Source organism: Ranitomeya variabilis, chromosome 2, assembly GCF_051348905.1.
Source record: "Ranitomeya variabilis isolate aRanVar5 chromosome 2, aRanVar5.hap1, whole genome shotgun sequence".
In the NCBI taxonomy this organism is placed as follows: domain Eukaryota; kingdom Metazoa; phylum Chordata; class Amphibia; order Anura; family Dendrobatidae; genus Ranitomeya; species Ranitomeya variabilis.
The window spans coordinates 656841742-656861397 of NC_135233.1; the positions used below are offsets into that span (position 1 = coordinate 656841742).

Here is a 19656-nt window from a genome sequence, read left to right on the forward strand (position 1 = left end):
ACTGTGAAGTTTATTCAAGCCCACATCTCTGTGCAACGTTTCGGCTCACACTGAGCCTTTCTCAAGCTTGAGAAAGGCTCAGTGTGAGCCGAAACGTCGCACAGAGATGTGGGCTTGAATAAAGTTCACAGTTTTTTCACCTCTTAAAGGAATTGGAGTGCTGCCTTTTTTTCCTTCTTTTTGGTATATTACTTGGGTGGATGAATGGACCGTCTTACCTAGGAGGCTTGGCACCCATTGGTGAGCATTGTGCTGTTCCAATTTTTTCTACCTACATCTATCCATAGATACAGGTCCTTCTCAAAAAATTAGCATATAGTGTTAAATTTCATTATTTACCATAATGTAATGATTACAATTAAACTTTCATATACTATAGATTCATTATCCACCAACTGAAATTTGTCAGGTCTTTTATTGTTTTAATACTGATGATTTTGGCATACAACTCCTGATAACCCAAAAAACCTGTCTCAATAAATTAGCATATCAAGAAAAGGTTCTCTAAATGACCTATTACCCTAATCTTCTGAATCAACTAATTAACTCTAAACACATGCAAAAGATACCTGAGGCTTTTAAAAACTCCCTGCCTGGTTCATTACTCAAAACCCCCATCATGGGTAAGACTAGCGACCTGACAGATGTCAAGAAGGCCATCATTGACAACCTCAAGCAAGAGGGTAAGACCCAGAAAGAAATTTCTCAACAAATAGGCTGTTCCCAGAGTGCTGTATCAAGGCACCTCAATGGTAAGTCTGTTGGAAGGAAACAATGTGGCAGAAAACGCTGTACAACGAGAAGAGGTGACCGGACCCTGAGGAAGATTGTGGAGAAGGACCGATTCCAGACCTTGGGGAACCTGAGGAAGCAGTGGACTGAGTCTGGTGTGGAAACATCCAGAGCCACCGTGCACAGGCGTGTGCAGGAAATGGGCTACAGGTGCCGCATTCCCCAGGTAAAGCCACTTTTGAACCATAAACAGCGGCAGAAGCGCCTGACCTGGGCTACAGAGAAGCAGCACTGGACTGTTGCTAAGTGGTCCCAAGTACTTTTTTCTGATGAAAGCAAATTTTGCATGTCATTCGGAAATCAAGGTGCCAGAGTCTGCAGGAAGACTGGGGAGAAGGAAATGCCAAAATGCCTGAAGTCCAGTGTCAAGTACCCACAGTCAGTGATGGTGTGGGGTGCCATGTCAGCTGCTGGTGTTGGTCCACTGTGTTTCATCAAGGGCAGGGTCAATGCAGCTAGCTATCAGGAGATTTTGGAGCACTTCATGCTTCCATCGGCTGAAATGCTTTATGGAGATGAAGATTTCATTTTTCAGCACGACCTGGCACCTGCTCACAGTGCCAAAACCACTGGTAAATGGTTTACTGACCATGGTATTACTGTGCTCAATTGGCCTGCCAACTCTCCTGACCTGAACCCCATAGAGAATCTGTGGGATATTGTGAAGAGAAAGTTGAGAGACGCAAGACCCAACACTCTGGATGAGCTTAAGGCCGCTATTGAAGCATCCTGGGCCTCCATAACATCTCAGCAGTGTCACAGGCTGATTGCCTCCATGCCACGCCGCATTGAAGCAGTCATTTCTGCCAAAGGATTCCCGACCAAGTATTGAGTGCATAACTGAACATTATTATTTGATGGTTTTTTTGTTTGGTATTAAAAAACACTTTTATTTGATTGGTCGGGTGAAATATGCTAATTTATTGAGACAGGTTTTTTGGGTTATCAGGAGTTGTATGCCAAAATCATCAGTATTAAAACAATAAAAGACCTGACAAATTTCAGTTGGTGGATAATGAATCTATAGTATATGAAAGTTTAATTGTAATCATTACATTATGGTAAATAATGAAATTTAACACTATATGCTAATTTTTTGAGAAGGACCTGTATATCTATCTACATCTATCTATCTCATTCTATCTATATATCTATCTATCTATCTATCTATCTATCTATCTATCTATCTATCTATCTAATGGAATGTGGGTTGGACAAATGTAAAAGAGGAGGTTGGACAAGACATGACATATCTTTTTTTCTGTTCAATTAATACATCTTTATTTAGCCTTCAAAAACGCACAAAAAACGCATCAAAAACGCACCTGAATTTTCTGCCAAGAGCTGCGGATTTAGTGCAGAAAAATCCGCAGGCAAATCTGCAACGTGTGCACATACCCTTATACCACATTGAGCACTACGTGAGAACATTATACTGTATGGAGCGCAGTACACTGCACGGAGCACTATACGTGGCAATTATACTGTATGGAGCACTATGCGGGGTTATTATACTGTATGGAGCACTACGTGAGGCCATTATACTGTACGGAGCATTATGTGAGTGCATTATATTGTATGGATCACTAAGTGTTGCCCTCTATACAGTATGGAGCACTACATGAGGCCATTATACTGTATTGAGCATTATACTGTATGGAGCACTATGCAGGCGCATTATACTGTATAGAGCAGTATGCGAGGCTATTATACTGTATGAAGCAGTATGCTGGGCCACTATACTGTATGGAGCACTAGATGAGGCCATTATACTGTATCAAGCATATGTGGCCGCATTATACTGTATGGAACACTATTTGGGGCCCTTTATACTGTATGGAGCACTACATGAGGCTATTATACTGTATGGAACACTGTGTGGGGCCATTATACTGTACGGTATGGAGCACTATGTGGGGCCATTATACTGTATGGAGCACTACGTGAGGCCATTATACTGCATGGAGCACAATGTAGGGTTATTATATTGTATGGTTAAAATAAATTTGTTCAGCTCACCCTGCTGTCTGCACCTTGTTTGAAGTATATGCCTGAAACAGTCCTAGTCAGGGACAAGGATAATCTATGAGGAAAGGCAACAGGAAAATTTCCAGCACATGAAATTTTTCTGTTGCATTTTCTCATTCATTATACTGTATGGAGCACTACGTGAGGCCATTATACTGTATGGAGCATTATGTGGTGTCCATTATACTGTATTGAGAATTATGGGGAGCCATTATACTGTATGTAACATTATATGGGGCCCATTAAACTGTATGGTGTACTACATGAGGCCATTATATCGTATGGGGGACTATATGGGACTCATAATATATACAACACTATGTAGGACCATTATACTGTATGGAGCACTATGTGGAGCCCTTTATACTGTATGCAGCATGGCCTACTATCAGCACCTCTCCTAGCTGTCAGTGACTAGATGCAGCCTGCTCTCAGTGCCTCTATTGATCAATGAGTAGAGTCAGCCTGCTCTCAGTGCCTCTGCTATCAATGAGTAGAGGCAGCATGCTCTCAGTACCTCTGTTATCGGTCAGTGACTAGAGGCAGTCTGATCTCAGTGCCTCTGCTATCTATCAATGACTAGAGGCAGCCTACTCTCAGTACCTCTGCTATTGGTCAGTGACTAGAGGCAGCCTGCTGTCAGTGCCTCTGCTACCAGTTAGTGACTAGAGGCAGCCTGCTCTCAGTGCCTCTATCGGTCAGTGACTAGAGGAAGCCTGCTCTCAGTGCCTCTGCTATCGGTCAGTGACTAGAGGCAGCCTGCTCTCAGTGCCTCTGCCATCGATCAGTGACTATAGGCAGCCTGCTCTCAGTGCGACTGCTATCGGTCAGTGACTAGAGGCAGCCTGCTCTCAGTGCGACTGCTATCGGTCAGTGACTAGAGGCAGCCTGCTCTCATTGCCTGTGCTATCAGTGACTAGAGGCAGCCTGCTCTCAGTGCGTCTGCTATCCGTCAGTGACTAGAAGCAGCCTGCTCTCAGTGCCTCTGCTATCGGTCAGTGACTAGAAGCAGCCTGCTCTCATTGCCTGTGCTATCGATCAGTGACTAGAGGCAGCCTGCTCTCAGTGCGTCTGCTATCCGTCAGTGACTAGAAGCAGCCTGCTCTCAGTGCCTCTGCTATCGGTCAGTGACTAGAGGCAGCCTGCTCTCAGTGACTCTGCTATCGGTCAGTGACTAGAGGCAGCCTGCTCTCATTGCCTGTGCTATCGATCAGTGACTAGAGGCAGCCTGCTCTCAGTGCATCTGCTATCGGTCAGTGACTAGAGGCAGCGTGCTCTGTGTCTCTGCTATCGGTCAGACTTGAGGCAGCCTGCTCTCAGTGCCTCTGCTATCGGTCAGTGACTAGAGGCAGCCTGCCCTCAGTGCCCCTGCTATCGGTCAGTGACTAGAGGCAGCCTGCTCTGTGTCTCTGCTATCGGTCAGACTTGAGGCAGCCTGCTCTCAGTGCCTGTGATATCGGTCAGTGACTAGAGGCAGCCTGCTCAGTGCCTCTGCTATCGGTCAGTGACTAGATGCAGCCTGCTCTGTGTCTCTGCTATCGGTCAGACTTGAGGCAGCCTGCTCTCAGTGCCTGTGATATCGGTCAGTGACTAGAGGCAGCCTGCTCAGTGCCTCTGCTATCGGTCAGTGACTAGATGCAGCCTGCTCTCAGTGACTCTGCTATCGGTCAGTGACTAGAGGCAGCCTGTTTTCAGTGCCTCTGCTATCGGTCAGTGACTAGAGGCAGCCTGCTCTCAGTGCCTCTGCTATCGGTCAGTGACTAGAGGCAGCCTGCTCTCAGTGCCTCTGCTATCGGTCAGTGACTAGAGGCAGCCTGTTCTCAGTTCCTGTGCTATAGGTCAGTGCCTAGATGCAGCCTGCTCTCAGTGCCTCTGCTATCGGTCAGTGACTAGAGGCAGCCTGTTCTCAGTACCTCTGCTATCGGTCAGTGACTAGAGGCAACCTGTTCTCAGTTCCTGTGCTATCGGTCAGTGACTAGAGGCAGCCTGCTCTCCGTGCCTCTGCTATCGGTCAGTGACTAGAGGCAGCCTGCTCTCAGTGCCTCTGCTATCGGTCAGTGACTAGAGGCAGCCTGTTCTCAGTACCTCTGCTATCGGTCAGTGACTAGAGGCAGCCTGTTCTCAGTTCCTGTGCTATCGGTCAGTGACTAGAGGCAGCCTGCGACTAGAGACAGCCTGCTGTCAGTGCCTCTGCTATCGGTCAGTGACTAGAGGCAGCCTGCTCTCAGTGCCTCTGCTAGCGGTCAGTGACTAGATGCAGCCTGCTCTCAGTGACTCTGCTATCGGTCAGTGACTAGAGGCAGCCTGTTTTCAGTGCCTCTGCTATCGGTCAGTGACTAGAGGCAGCCTGCTCTCAGTGCCTCTGCTATCGGTCAGTGACTAGAAGCAGCCTGCTCTCAGTGCCTCTGCTAGCGGTCAGTGACTAGAGGCAGCCTGCTCTCAGTTCCTGTGCCAGCGGTCAGTGACTAGAGGCAGCCTGCTCTCAGTGCCTCTGCTATCGGTCAGTGACTAGAGGCAGCCTGCTCTCAGTGCCTCTGCTATCGGTCAGTGACTAGAGGCAGCCTGCTCTCAGTGCCTCTGCTATCGGTCAGTGACTAGAGGCAGCCTGCTCTCAGTGCCTCTGCTATCGGTCAGTGACTAGAGGCAGCCTGTTCTCAGTTCCTGTGCTATAGGTCAGTGACTAGATGCAGCCTGCTCTCAGTGCCTCTGCTATCGGTCAGTGACTAGAGGCAGCCTGTTCTCAGTACCTCTGCTATCGGTCAGTGACTAGAGGCAACCTGTTCTCAGTTCCTGTGCTATCGGTCAGTGACTAGAGGCAGCCTGCTCTCAGTGCCTCTGCTATCGGTCAGTGACTAGAGGCAGCCTGCTCTCAGTGCCTGTGCTATCAGTCAGTGACTAGAGGCAGACTGCTATCAGTGCGTCTGCTATCGATCAGTGACTAGAGGCAGCCTGCTCTCAGTGCCTCTGCTATCGGTCAGTGACTAGAAGCAGCCTCCTCTCAGTGCCTCTGCTATCGGTCAGTGACTAGAGGCAGCCTGCTCTCAGTGCCTGTGCTATCAGTCAGTGACTAGAGGCAGACTGCTATCAGTGCGTCTGCTATCGATCAGTGACGAGAGGCAGCCTGCTCAGTGCCTCTGCTATCGGTCAGTGACTAGAAGCAGCCTGCTCTCAGTGCCTCTGCTAGCGGTCAGTGACTAGAGGCAGCCTGTTCTCAGTTCCTGTGCTATAGGTCAGTGACTAGATGCAGCCTGCTCTCAGTGCCTCTGCTATCGGTCAGTGACTAGAGGCAGCCTGCTCTCAGTGCCTCTGCTATCGGTCAGTGACTAGAGGCAGCCTGTTCTCAGTTCCTGTGCTATAGGTCAGTGACTAGATGCAGCCTGCTCTCAGTGCCTCTGCTATCGGTCAGTGACTAGAGGCAGCCTGTTCTCAGTACCTCTGCTATCGGTCAGTGACTAGAGGCAACCTGTTCTCAGTTCCTGTGCTATCGGTCAGTGACTAGAGGCAGCCTGCTCTCAGTGCCTCTGCTATCGGTCAGTGACTAGAGGCAGCCTGCTCTCAGTGCCTGTGCTATCAGTCAGTGACTAGAGGCAGACTGCTATCAGTGCGTCTGCTATCGATCAGTGACTAGAGGCAGCCTGCTCTCAGTGCCTCTGCTATCGGTCAGTGACTAGAAGCAGCCTCCTCTCAGTGCCTCTGCTATCGGTCAGTGACTAGAGGCAGCCTGCTCTCAGTGCCTGTGCTATCAGTCAGTGACTAGAGGCAGACTGCTATCAGTGCGTCTGCTATCGATCAGTGACGAGAGGCAGCCTGCTCAGTGCCTCTGCTATCGGTCAGTGACTAGAAGCAGCCTGCTCTCAGTGCCTCTGCTAGCGGTCAGTGACTAGAGGCAGCCTGCTCTCAGTGCCTCTGCTATCGGTCAGTGACTAGAGGCAGCCTGTTCTCAGTTCCTGTGCTATCGGTCAGTGACTAGAGGCAGCCTGCGACTAGAGACAGCCTGCTGTCAGTGCCTCTGCTATCGGTCAGTGACTAGAGACAGCCTGCTCTCAGTGCCTCTGCTAGCGGTCAGTGACTAGATGCAGCCTGCTCTCAGTGACTCTGCTATCGGTCAGTGACTAGAGGCAGCCTGTTTTCAGTGCCTCTGCTATCGGTCAGTGACTAGAGGCAGCCTGCTCTCAGTGCCTCTGCTATCGGTCAGTGACTAGAAGCAGCCTGCTCTCAGTGCCTCTGCTAGCGGTCAGTGACTAGAGGCAGCCTGCTCTCAGTTCCTGTGCTAGCGGTCAGTGACTAGAGGCAGCCTGCTGTCAGTGCCTCTGCTATCGGTCAGTGACTAGAGGCAGCCTGTTCTCAGTGCCTCTGCTATCGGTCAGTGACTAGAGGCAGCCTGCCCTCAGTGCCTCTGCTATCGGTCAGTGACTAGAGGCAGCCTGCTCTCAGTGCCTCTGCTATCGGTCAGTGACTAGAGGCAGCCTGTTCTCAGTTCCTGTGCTATCGGTCAGTGACTAGAGGCAGCCTGCTCTCAGTGCCTCTGCTATCGGTCAGTGACTAGAGGCAGCCTGTTCTCAGTTCCTGTGCTATAGGTCAGTGCCTAGATGCAGCCTGCTCTCAGTGCCTCTGCTATCGGTCAGTGACTAGAAGCAGCCTGCTCTCAGTGCCTCTGCTAGCGGTCAGTGACTAGAGGCAGCCTGCTCTCAGTTCCTGTGCTAGCGGTCAGTGACTAGAGGCAGCCTGCTGTCAGTGCCTCTGCTATCGGTCAGTGACTAGAGGCAGCCTGCTCTCAGTGCCTCTGCTATCGGTCAGTGACTAGAGGCAGCCTGTTCTCAGTACCTCTGCTATCGGTCAGTGACTAGAGGCAACCTGTTCTCAGTTCCTGTGCTATCGGTCAGTGACTAGAGGCAGCCTGTTCTCCGTGCCTCTGCTATCGGTCAGTGACTAGAGGCAACCTGTTCTCAGTTCCTGTGCTATCGGTCAGTGACTAGAGGCAGCCTGCTCTCAGTGCCTCTGCTATCGGTCAGTGACTAGAGGCAGCCTGCTCTCAGTGCCTCTGCTATCGGTCAGTGACTAGAGGCAGCCTGTTCTCAGTACCTCTGCTATCGGTCAGTGACTAGAGGCAGCCTGCGACTAGAGACAGCCTGCTGTCAGTGCCTCTGCTATCGGTCAGTGACTAGAGGCAGCCTGCTCTCAGTGCCTCTGCTAGCGGTCAGTGACTAGAGGCAGCCTGTTCTCAGTTCCTGTGCTATCGGTCAGTGACTAGAGGCAGCCTGCGACTAGAGACAGCCTGCTGTCAGTGCCTCTGCTATCGGTCAGTGACTAGAGGCAGCCTGCTCTCAGTGCCTCTGCTAGCGGTCAGTGACTAGATGCAGCCTGCTCTCAGTGACTCTGCTATCGGTCAGTGACTAGAGGCAGCCTGTTTTCAGTGCCTCTGCTATCGGTCAGTGACTAGAGGCAGCCTGCTCTCAGTGCCTCTGCTATCGGTCAGTGACTAGAAGCAGCCTGCTCTCAGTGCCTCTGCTAGCGGTCAGTGACTAGAGGCAGCCTGCTCTCAGTTCCTGTGCCAGCGGTCAGTGACTAGAGGCAGCCTGCTGTCAGTGCCTCTGCTATCGGTCAGTGACTAGAGGCAGCCTGTTCTCAGTGCCTCTGCTATCGGTCAGTGACTAGAGGCAGCCTGCCCTCAGTGCCTCTGCTATCGGTCAGTGACTAGCGGCAGCCTGCTCTCAGTGCCTCTGCTATCGGTCAGTGACTAGAGGCAGCCTGCTCTCAGTGCCTCTGCTATCGGTCAGTGACTAGAGGCAGCCTGTTCTCAGTACCTCTGCTATCGGTCAGTGACTAGAGGCAACCTGTTCTCAGTTCCTGTGCTATCGGTCAGTGACTAGAGGCAGCCTGCTCTCAGTGCCTCTGCTATCGGTCAGTGACTAGAGGCAGCCTGTTCTCAGTACCTCTGCTATCGGTCAGTGACTAGAGGCAACCTGTTCTCAGTTCCTGTGCTATCGGTCAGTGACTAGAGGCAGCCTGCTCTCAGTGCCTCTGCTATCGGTCAGTGACTAGAGGCAGCCTGTTCTCAGTGCCTCTGCTATCGGTCAGTGACTATTGGCAGCCTGCTCTCAGTACCTCTGCTATCGGTCAGTGACTAGAGGCAGCCTGTTCTCAGTTCCTGTGCTATCGGTCAGTGACTAGAGGCAGCCTGCTCTCAGTGCCTCTGCTAGCGGTCAGTGACTAGAGGCAGCCTGTTCTCAGTTCCTGTGCTATCGGTCAGTGACTAGAGGCAGCCTGCTGTCAGTGCCTCTGCTAGCGGTCAGTGACTAGAGGCAGCCTGTTCTCAGTTCCTGTGCTATCGGTCAGTGACTAGAGGCAGCCTGCTCTCAGTGCCTCTGCTATCGGTCAGTGACTATTGGCAGCCTGCTCTCAGTGCCTCTGCTATCGGTCAGTGACTAGAGGCAGCCTGTTCTCAGTACCTCTGCTATCGGTCAGTGACTAGAGGCAGCCTGTTCTCAGTTCCTGTGCTATCGGTCAGTGACTAGTGGCAGCCTGCTCTCAGTGCCTCTGCTATCGGTCAGTGACTAGAGGCAGCCTGTGTTTCTCGCTGACACATGAATAGCAGGGCAGGTTGGAGCAGTCAGTCACACACAGCCCGCAGCGTCTCCGGCAGCACAGCACTGACACAGTCTCGTCAGCACAGCATCCTCTCGCGGGATCTCGCTGGCTCTCGTCCGCCATATTTCGCCCTACTAGTATTTTGGTTTCGTCTCCTGCCTGAAGCAGAGGAGTCCTAGACAGAACTGCAGCTAGAGGAGGGACCGTTACGTTCCGGGACTTGTGACGTCAGAGGCGCTTGGTTCCGCTGGCGGAGCGCGGGACATTCTGGACTGGGCCCGACACAATTTTGAGGCCGGGACTTTGCAGTGCGGCTGAGGGGGGGAGGTGGCGGTGAGATTGCCGGGCCGGGGCAGCAGAGGCGACGCTTGTCCCCCTCCCCCCCGCTGGACCGAGTTGGCTTCGGTAGGAGGCTGACAGAGAGGTGTCGCGGGCCCCGGATCCGAGCTGGCGGCGGAGGAGAAGGCTGTGAGGTGAGCGGAGGCTGCACTGTGGGGTGCTGGGCCTGAGCTGGGGAAGGGGCGGTGGGCGGTGATAGAGCGGTAGGCCCCGGTCTGGGCCTGTCACTGACACTTGTGTGGCAGGCTCCTCACCTGAGCCGAGGTGTGCGCTGGGCCACACATGGCGCCCCTCACTGTGCCAGCCAGGCACTGCAGGCTGCGGGGGGTTCTCCTGGGCAGTGCTGTGCACAGGCTGTCATGGGAGCTGCAGAGCTGTCACCTATGGGAATGGCTGCTGTCTGTGATGCAGGTGGTGCCCACGGCTGGCAGAGTGGAATTCCACCCAAATCTAATAATGGCCACAGCAAGCCAAGCATGCCAGCCAGAGCCAGCGTTCACAACTGCCAACAGGAGGGTCACCCGTATTGTCAGGAGTGGGCAGGTAATATATATATATATATATATATATATATATATATATATATATATATATACCTGTAAGGGTATGTGCACACCAGGCGGACAAACACGGTGAGCCTAAGAAAATAACCAAAAATAACGCTTCAGGATAAAAAAATAGTTTTTGTTTTTGAATCGTTTTTCTTCAGCGTTGTTTTTTTTTTTTTTTTTTAGTGATCCCAGAGCACTTTTTTTTTCCACATTCTCAGCCACCATCAGCTTTTTATCTTATTGATTTGGGCTTGCGTTTTTAAATATATTTTTATTTTTCAAAACTCCCTTGACTAACGAGTTTTCAAACAATAAATGCTGGCAAAACACTGAAAAAGAATCCCGGGTGTCATTGATTTATTTTTTTTCTCCTTTGCCTTCCCATTGAGTCTTAGTACATAGTATAGAATGTTCTCGGAGTGGAGATGCCTGATGAATGAGTAGGTCACTTCTATTAACTACTTGGAAAACGGAGGAGGTGAAAATACACCCAAAGGTCTGATCGTGTAAACAGTGAGTTATTATACATATGTTGGTTCTTTTAACTGCTTTTTCTGTCGGGTATCGGATTGGGTCCTCCTCCAAAATAAGTGTGTACATACCCTTAGGCTCTACTTGCTCACTTGGGTTTAGAACATCGTCGGCTATTTCAGTATTGATTGACGATCTACAGTGCGGTTCTTAGTGCACAAAGTACAAGAACCCCAATGGACCTCACCAAACTGGTTGTATGATTAGGTGAGGCCATCCATGTTTGGTTTGTGGGAGTTTGACCTATGAAAACTGACTGACAGTGGCCCCACCAGTCAGGCCCGGTGTCCACGTTCCGAAACTATTAGCACTTTGGACGCAGCACGCGTTCACTGCATCCAAAGTGCTGCCGTCTGTTGAACACAGGTAAATCCACATGTGTTCACTGAACCTTGCTGATTTACCGCATCCAGTACATTCTATTGGTGAAATGTCTCTTGTGGAGACTCGCGTCTCTGCAAGATAAATTGATATGCAGTCTTGAAAGACCCCCGCCGCATGTCGGTCTCTGCAAATGATCCACGGGCATCTGTGGACACACAGTGGGCATGGGATTTCTAGAAGTCCCATCCAATATGCTGTACTGCTGGCCACCAGGGCTGTAGAGTCGGTGAGCCAAACCTCCGACTCCTCAATTTCCATGACACCGACTCCATGACTCTTGACTGCACAGCCCTGCTGGCCACTGTGTTCAACGCTGTATAAATATGCAACATCAAACCTGCAGCAATTACTGATCGTGGGAAACATTTATGGCCTAACCTTATTATAGGGACACTTCCATCAGACTGGCCTTTTTTTTTTTTTTTAATTGGAACTGAATAACACATTTAGTTATACTGCTTTTAAATTTGTGCCTTTTTTATTTTGGTAGTATTTTGCAATTAAACTTGTAAATATAAAATATTCTTGTTGAGCTGGCAGAAGAGAGGTGGATAGGCCAGTCACATTTTACAATTTGTAGTGCAGGGAACAGAGCAGATAGGCAGAGGATTGAAATGACCGCTCTTTTCTGTGGATGGACTAAATAATCATGGTCTAGTTCAGGGGTCCCCAACCTGTGGCTCGGGAGCCACATGTGGCTCACGGTCCCATGAATTGTGGCTCTCGGCTGTCTGTCAGCTTGGAGCATTAGCTCCAGTTCTAGCAAACAGGTATGAAGAGCACCTCTGAAACTTAGGAATTTTGTGAGTAGCCCTGCAGAGAAGAGCAGATCTGGACGCACATACAGGTCCTTCTCAAAAAATTAGCATATAGTGTTAAATTTCATTATTTACCATAATGTAATGATTACAATTAAACTTTCATATACTATAGATTCATTATCCACCAACTGAAATTTGTCAGGTCTTTTATTGTTTTAATACTGATGATTTTGGCATACAACTCCTGATAACCCAAAAAACCTGTCTCAATAAATTAGCATATTTCACCCGACCAATCAAATAAAAGTGTTTTTTAATACCAAACAAAAAAACCATCAAATAATAATGTTCAGTTATGCACTCAATACTTGGTCGGGAATCCTTTGGCAGAAATGACTGCTTCAATGCGGCGTGGCATGGAGGCAATCAGCCTGTGACACTGCTGAGATGTTATGGAGGCCCAGGATGCTTCAATAGCGGCCTTAAGCTCATCCAGAGTGTTGGGTCTTGCGTCTCTCAACTTTCTCTTCACAATATCCCACAGATTCTCTATGGGGTTCAGGTCAGGAGAGTTGGCAGGCCAATTGAGCACAGTAATACCATGGTCAGTAAACCATTTACCAGTGGTTTTGGCACTGTGAGCAGGTGCCAGGTCGTGCTGAAAAATGAAATCTTCATCTCCATAAAGCATTTCAGCCGATGGAAGCATGAAGTGCTCCAAAATCTCCTGATAGCTAGCTGCATTGACCCTGCCCTTGATGAAACACAGTGGACCAACACCAGCAGCTGACATGGCACCCCACACCATCACTGACTGTGGGTACTTGACACTGGACTTCAGGCATTTTGGCATTTCCTTCTCCCCAGTCTTCCTGCAGACTCTGGCACCTTGATTTCCGAATGACATGCAAAATTTGCTTTCATCAGAAAAAAGTACTTGGGACCACTTAGCAACAGTCCAGTGCTGCTTCTCTGTAGCCCAGGTCAGGCGCTTCTGCCGCTGTTTATGGTTCAAAAGTGGCTTTACCTGGGGAATGCGGCACCTGTAGCCCATTTCCTTCCACACCAGACTCAGTCCACTGCTTCCTCAGGTTCCCCAAGGTCTGGAATCGGTCCTTCTCCACAATCTTCCTCAGGGTCCGGTCACCTCTTCTCGTTGTACAGCGTTTTCTGCCACATTGTTTCCTTCCAACAGACTTACCATTGAGGTGCCTTGATACAGCACTCTGGGAACAGCCTATTTGTTGAGAAATTTCTTTCTGGGTCTTACCCTCTTGCTTGAGGTTGTCAATGATGGCCTTCTTGACATCTGTCAGGTCGCTAGTCTTACCCATGATGGGGGTTTTGAGTAATGAACCAGGCAGGGAGTTTTTAAAAGCCTCAGGTATCTTTTGCATGTGTTTAGAGTTAATTAGTTGATTCAGAAGATTAGGGTAATAGGTCATTTAGAGAACCTTTTCTTGATATGCTAATTTATTGAGACAGGTTTTTTGGGTTATCAGGAGTTGTATGCCAAAATCATCAGTATTAACCCCTTAAGCCCCGAGGGTGGTTTGCACGTTAATGACCGGGCCAATTTTTACAATTCTGACCACTGTCCCTTTATGAGGCTATAACTCTGGAACGCTTTGACGGATCTTGGCGATTCTGACATTGTTTTCTCGTGACATATTGTACTTCATGTTAGTGGTAAAATTTATTCGATATAACTTGCGTTTATTTGTGAAAAAAAGGGAAATTTGGCGAAAATTTTGAAAATTTCGCAATTTTCCAACTTTGAATTTTTATGCCCTTAAATCACAGACATATGTCACGCAAAATACTTAATAAGTAACATTTCCCACATGTCTACTTTACATCAGTACAATTTTGGAACCAACATTTTTTTTTGTGACGGAGTTATAAGGGTTAAAAGTTGACCAGCAATTTCTCATTTTTACAACACCATTTTTTTTTTAGGGACCACATCTCATTTGAAGTCATTTTGAGGGGTCTATATGATAGAAAATACCCAAGTGTGACACCATTCTAAAAACTGCACCCTTCAAGGTGCTCAAAACCACATTCAAGAAGTTTATTAACCCTTCAGGTGTTTCACAGGAATTTTTGGAATGTTTAAATAAAAATGAACATTTAACTTTTTTTCACACAAAATTTATTTCAGCTCCAATTTGTTTTATTTTACCAAGGGTAACAGGAGAAATTGGACCCCAAAAAATGTTGTGCAATTTGTCCTGAGTACGCTGATACCCCATATGTGGGTGTAAACCATTGTTTGGGCGCATGGCAGAGCTTGGAAGGGAAGGAGCGCCATTTGACTTTTCAATGCAAAATTGACTGGAATTGAGATGGGACGCCATGTTGCGTTTGGAGAGCCCCTGATGTGCCTAAACATTGAAACCCCCCACAAGTGACACCATTTTGGAAAGTAGACCCCCTAAGGAACTTATCTAGATGTGTTTTGAGAGCTTTGAACCCCCAAGTGTTTCACTACAGATTATAACGCAGAGCCGTGAAAATAATTTTTTTTTTTCCTCAAAAATGATTTTTTAGCCCCCAGCTTTGTATTTTTACAAGGGTAACAGAATAAATTGGAACCCAAAATTTGTTTTTCAATTTGTCCTAAGTACGCTGATACCCCATATGTGGGGGGTAACCACTGTTTGGGCGCATGACAGAGCTCGGAAGGGAAGGAGCGCCATTTGGAATGCAGACTTAAATGGATTGGTCAGCAGCCGTCACGTTGCATTTGCAGAGCCCCTGATGTACCCAAACAGTACAAACCCCCCACAAGTGACCCCATATTGGAAACTAGACCTCCCAAGGAACTTATCTAGATGTGTTGTGAGAACTTTGAACCCCCAAGTGTTTCACTACAGTTTATAACGCAGAGCCGTGAAAATAAAACATCTTTTTTTTCCCACAAAAATGATTTTTAGCCCCCCAAATTTTTATTTTCCTAAGGATAACAAGAGAACTTGGACCGCAGAAGGTGTTGTTCAATTTGTCCCGAGTACGCCGATACCCCATATGTTGGGGTAAACCCCTTTTTGGGCGCACGGGAGAGCTCGGAAGGGAAGGAGCACTGTTTTACTTTTTCAACGCAGAATTGGCTGGAATTGAGATTGGACGCCATGTCGCGCTTGGAGAGCCCCTGATGTGCATGGACAGTGGAAACTCCCCAATTCTACCTGAAACCCTAACCCAAACACACCCCTAACCCTAATCCCAACGGTAACCCTAACCACACCCCTAGCCCTGACACACCCATAATTCTAATCCCAACCCTAATCCAAACCATAAATGTAATCCAAACCCTAACACTAACTTTAGCCCCAACCCTAACTTTAGCCCCAACCCTAACCATAACTTTACCTCCAACCCTAGCCCTAACCCTAACCGTGACTGAAATACGTGGCACTGAAATACGTGGCACTGAAATACGTGGCACTGAAATACGTGGCACTGAAATACGTGGCACTGAAATACGTGGCACTGAAATACGTGGCACTGAAATACGTGGCACTGAAATACGTGGCACTGAAATACGTGGCACTGAAATACGTGGCACTGAAATACGTGGCACTGAAATACGTGGCACTGAAATACGTGGCACTGAAATACGTGGCACTGAAATACGTGGCACTGAAATACGTGGCACTGAAATACGTGGCACTGAAATACGTGGCACTGAAATACGTGGCACTATGACTGTCAGAAAATGTTCATTAAACGGTTAGGGGTGAGGTTAGGGGTAGAGTTAGGGTTAGGGTTTGGATCCCTTTATCACCTTGATGGTGGTGGGTGGCTTTTCAGTGTGTTTTCTGTTTTTTCTTTCGATAAAAACGCATGCGTTTTTAACGCAAACGCATGTGCTTAAAAACGCAAGAAAATACTGCAGGTTGTATTTCTGAAAATGAACGCATGCAGAAAAAAATGCATGCGTTTGAAAACGCAACCAAACGCGTACAAAAAATGCATGCGTTTTCAATGTTAAATATAGGGAAAAAACACATGCGTTTTTTTGTGCAAAAAACGCTGCAGACAAAAACGCAAGTGTGAAACCAGCGACGCTTTTTATAGCAAAAAAGTTTTTGCGTCTCCACATTTTGAGACCTATAATTTTTCCACATTTTGCTCCACAGAGTCATGTGAGGTCTTGTTTTTTGCGGGACGAGTTGACGTTTTTATTGGTAACATTTTCGGACACGTGACTGTTTTTGATCGCTTTTTATTCCGATTTTTGTGAGGCAGAATGACCAAAAACCTGCTATTCATGAATTTCTTTTGGGAGAGGCGTTTATACCGTTCCGCGTTTGGTAAAATTGATAAAGCAGTTTTATTCGACGGGTCAGTACGATTACAGCGATATCTCATATCATTTTTTAATGTTTTGGCGCTTTTATACGATAAAAACTATTTTATAGAAAAAATAATTATTTTGGTATCGCTTTATTCTCAGGACTATAACTTTTTTTATTTTTTTGCTTATGATGCTGTGTGGCGGCTTGTTTTTTGCGGGACAAGATGACGTTTTCAGCGGTACCAGGATTATTTATATCAGTCTTTTTGATCGCGTGTTATTCCACTTTTTGTTCGGCGGTACGGTAATAAAGCGTTGTTTTTTGCCTCGTTTTTTTTTTTTTTTCTCTTACGGTGTTTACTGAAGGGGTTAACTAGTGGGGCAGTTTTATAGGTTGGGTCGTTACGGACGCGGCGATACTAAATATGTGTACTTTTATTGTTTTGTTTTTTTTATTTAGATAAAGAAATGTATTTATGGGAATAATATATATTTTTTTTATTATTATTTATTTAGGATTTTTTTTTTTTTTTGTTTACACATGTGGAAAAATTTTTTTTTTTACTTTGTCCCGGGGGGGGACATCACAGATCGATGATCTGATAGTGTTCACAGCACTCTGTCAGATCACCGATCTCACTTACATCGGAGCAGGCTTACCAGCGTCTGCTCTGAGCAGGCGCTCGGTAAGCCACCTTTCTCCCTGCAGGACCCGGATGCCGCGGCCATCTTGGATCCGGGACCTGCAGGGAGGAACAAGGTAGGAGACCCTCGGAGCAACGCGATCACATCGCGTTGCTCCGGGGGTCTCAGGGAAGCCCGCAGGGAGCCCCCTCCCTGCGCGATGCTTCCCTATACCGCCGGCACACCGCGATCATGTTTGATCGCGGTGTGCCGGGGGTTAATGTGCCGGGGGCGGTCCGTGACTGCTCCTGGCACATAGTGCCGGATGTCAGCTGCGATAGGCAGCTGACACCCGGCCGCAATCGGCCGCGCTCCCCCCGTGAGCGCGGCCGATCGCGTATGACGTACTATCCCGTCACCGGGAATTAAGTCCCAGGTCACCTTGACGGGATAATACGTCATACGGGATTAAGGGGTTAAAACAATAAAAGACCTGACAAATTTCAGTTGGTGGATAATGAATCTATAGTATATGAAAGTTTAATTGTAATCATTACATTATGGTAAATAATGAAATTTAACACTATATGCTAATTTTTTGAGAAGGACCTGTATACTGGTCTTAGGGGTTTTGAGATCATTTAAGTATGGTACGCTGGAGACAAGATGATACCACCTGTCAGAGGAGATGTTTGAAGCTGGATGTGACTGGGAGTGCTTTATAGGAGAATACTGAATTGGGGGGTATTGTAGGAACCCCTGGATCTTTTCATATTGCTTTGGGGTGATTGATTTTTGTGGACAAGCTTTGGTTACCATTATGCCTGTAATGGGGGCTTTGGTTGCCACTATTGTGAGAGGGGCGGGAGCTGAATGTGACTCGCGACCCTCTCTCAAGGCTGGATGTGGCTCGCGACCCTCTCAGAGCTGAATGTGGCTCTCAAGGTCAGAAACGTTGGAGACCTCTGTTCTAGATAGATGGGGCGGCAATGACAAGTGGATTTTGGGGCTATAGGTCTGGTTACATTGACTTACAGGCGGCACAACATGACTTTCAATCAGTAAACTTTTAACACAGCCTACCAAAGCAAACGATGCACACTGAATGGTCTATACCTGATTACTCTGTACTCATAGACTGTCATAGTACTCTTCAGTGCAAGACCTATTTACACGATGCACTACCGGGATGAGAATATGATGTGCTGCACAAAGATCATTTTACCCAAAGAATGAGCATTTTACAGCTCACTTCCCTCTTCCAAAGAGTGGTTTTTTGAGTGCCAAAGCCTGATTCTATAGAATAGGAGTTTTTTTTTTTTCAACACTAAACTTTATCAGCATGCACAATAGACAAATCTAGCATATGCAAAAACACAAGGAATACATGCTTTTTTTTGTTAGTGTTTTTTTTTTCAGTTTCTTTTCTGCCAAGAGATCAGGTTTTGCTGCAGAAAAAAAATGCTCAAAAAAGTGCTCAAACACCCTGTGTGAACTTACCCTTTCATCAGTTCATTTGTGACTGCGGTGAGAAACATAGACATGGCTACTTGCCGGCGTTATTTAAAGATGGTATACACGCTCGGGGGCATCTCCCCTTGAAAAAGCAACGTAATCCGTGGGCGAAACGCGCGTCGGGGAATGTGCCTGTGGATCCTACCCGGTGTGCTCCTCCTTGGTGCCCTGCAGTGGTAAGAGCAGCTTGTATCTATTTGTCACTTTATGCCGCCTTGGCTTTCTACATACACAGCTTCACATGCATGTATAGCAGTAGGTCTCTACCACTATTGATATGTAAGCTGGCCCTATAGATGGTGCACACCGGGGGATTCTCACCTATCCTTTTTACCATCCTGGTATTTTATTGTATCTTTTGTATGTTTTGCATTGACGAAGTAATATGTAAATTATATGTGCATTAATAAAGTATTTATTACCTATACACTCCTAGTTTTCTCCTATTCCTGTGGCTCTCATGGAGTTGGTTCTTTTTGGTGAGGGGTTGTTTGGCACTATTCAGCGCTATTATCTCCCCCTCAGTATCTAGTATGTTGCCTGGTTTTGGTATCATGAAAGAGCGGAGTGCAGTGACTCAATTTTTGTGCTCTGAGGCTACTGTATCTGGTGCCGATATTTATCAAAGGCTTTGTGCACAGAATGGAAAATGTGTTTTGTGATGAAACAATTTGTATGAATGGATAGAGAAGTTCAAGTAAGGTCACACAAGTGTCAGCCATGAAGAAGGAGCCTAACGCTTGTCCACAACTGAGAACATTGCGCGTGCATGTGAGCTGATTCTATTGGATAGACTCGTGACGGTGGATTATGTGGTAAATTAGGCCTGCAAGGATGAAGATTCACATCTGAAGAGGTCAAGGCAGTGGTTCATTCGTTGCTTGCAACTTAGCCTAAAACATTATTAAAAGCACCACTCCAGTGTGTTTTATTTTTCAGCGCTGGAGTGGCACTTCTCGTACATTTCCCGGCACCTGCGCACTGCAGTACTTTGCTCTGACCTCAACAGGGCAGATAAAGTACACCTGCGCAGGAGCCGCTACAGGAAGCAAGGAAGAGAACTTCATCGCATGAAGATGGGAGGCGCCGGACTGCGAGGCCCCCCAGGTGAGTATAAGTTTTTTTCCTATCTTTCAGGTTACATCGGGGGCTTATCTACAGCATTACAGAATGCTGCACATAAGCCCCTGATGGTGGTGGCCGAAGCTTATATACGAAAAAGGTGACAGATTCCCATTAA

At 47.5% G+C, this 19656-nt stretch overlaps 1 protein-coding gene across 1 annotated transcript in view; it reads left to right on the forward strand.

The window, feature by feature from the left end:
- The first annotated feature begins 9515 nt into the window (after nt 1-9515).
- The window catches only part of TAB2 (TGF-beta activated kinase 1 (MAP3K7) binding protein 2), a 155431-nt gene continuing 145290 nt past the window's right edge, over nt 9516-19656 (forward strand). Inside the window, exon 1 of the mRNA XM_077289185.1 lies at nt 9516-9881. The gene's annotated coding sequence lies outside the window, so the exon portion shown is untranslated. The remainder of the gene's footprint in view (nt 9882-19656) is intronic.